This window comes from Octopus bimaculoides, chromosome 25 (assembly GCF_001194135.2).
Source record: "Octopus bimaculoides isolate UCB-OBI-ISO-001 chromosome 25, ASM119413v2, whole genome shotgun sequence".
Classification (NCBI taxonomy): Eukaryota; Metazoa; Mollusca; class Cephalopoda; order Octopoda; family Octopodidae; genus Octopus; species Octopus bimaculoides.
In genome coordinates, this window is record NC_069005.1 from 32449946 (window position 1) to 32451363 (window position 1418).

The window sequence follows — 1418 nt, forward strand, 5'->3', positions numbered from 1 at the left end:
ACACCTCGTTTTTTTTTTTCATATATACATCCTTATCCGCCTCTCTCTCTCTCTCTCCTCTTCACCTCTATCTTTCTTTCCTCTTCTCTCTCTCTCTTTCTTCCTTTCTCCATCTTCCCTCCTCTCTCATCCCTTCTCTCTCTCCTCTCACATCCTGTTCACCTTTCCTCCTGTCTTTTCCGCTCTCTCTCTCTCTCTCCTTTTCTCTCCTCTTCTCTTTCTCTACCTCCTCTCTTTATGTTCTCCTCTCTCTCTCTCTCTACCTCTTTCTCTCTCTCTCTCTTCCCTAGTTGTCCACTAACTCTGTCCACCAAAACATATTAATATACATTATACCTAATTATCGAAACCATTTACCTCTCTCTCCCTCTTTCTTTCTCTCTCTCCCTCTTTCTTTCTCTCTCTCTCCCTCCCTCCCTTTCTCCTTCCCTCTCTTTCTTCCTCCCTTCCTCCCTCTCTCTCTCCTTCTCTCATTACTTATTTATAAACTCACCAACTTCACATTTTACTCGCTTCTTCTCACAAACCAACTCCAACTGGTTGACTCCTTACGTTGGCTGTCGCCTGCGTTTCTTCAAAAGACCTGCAAAAAAGGGACGTGCAAGGTATTTTCTACGCTTTTGTTCTTCTTCTTCTTCTTCTTCTTCTTTTTCTTCTTCTTCTTCTTCTTCATCATCATCATCATCATCATCATCGTCGTCATCATCATCATCATCATCGTCATCATCATCACCATCGTCATCATCATCACCCTCGTCATCATCATCATCGTCTTTGCTGTCGTCGTCATCGTTACCATCGTCATCATCATTGCTTCGTCGTGGTTTCCTGTTTTCTTTTCCATTCATAGTACCCTAGGTAACATATCCGTGCAGTACCCAGCAGTGCTACCTTCTGTTTCTCATACATATTTGTAAGCCCTGGGACTGTAGTAATGTATTTACCTGCATGTCTTCTGATTAGTCGCCGCAACACACCTATAATTAGAAATATTATTAATGTTTACATGCCCCACATCCTGGTTATCTTTATTTGCAAATCTCTAGGTTTCGATAATATCTTCATTGCTTAGAAATAAAAAATATCTGTTGAGGCTGATACAAACTACTTGTTTTGTTTGTAGTATTTGATTACGATATCTGGTCGATTAGCCTTGATCTCCAGCTAACAAATGTATGTATGTATGTATGTATGTATGTATGTATGTATGGGCGTATCTATGTACATATATATGACCGCCAACTCTAAAAGCTTTTTTTTTTTAATTCTCTCTCTGTTTATTTCCTCATCTTCCTTTCTGTTGAAGAGCGTAAAAGACTTTCTCACCTTCCCGATCGTTAAACTAATACACCTGTTTGTTGTTTATACACCTGCCTTCATCTTTTGTTTTTTGTAAATTCCAACTATATATATATATA

At 39.4% G+C, this 1418-nt stretch overlaps 1 protein-coding gene across 1 annotated transcript in view; it reads left to right on the forward strand.

Moving 5' to 3' along the window:
* Nucleotides 1-498: 498 nt before the first annotated feature.
* LOC106870666 (uncharacterized) overlaps nt 499-1418 on the forward strand; it is a 22973-nt gene continuing 22053 nt past the window's right edge. The window contains exon 1 of the mRNA XM_052976661.1: nt 499-605. The gene's annotated coding sequence lies outside the window, so the exon portion shown is untranslated. The remainder of the gene's footprint in view (nt 606-1418) is intronic.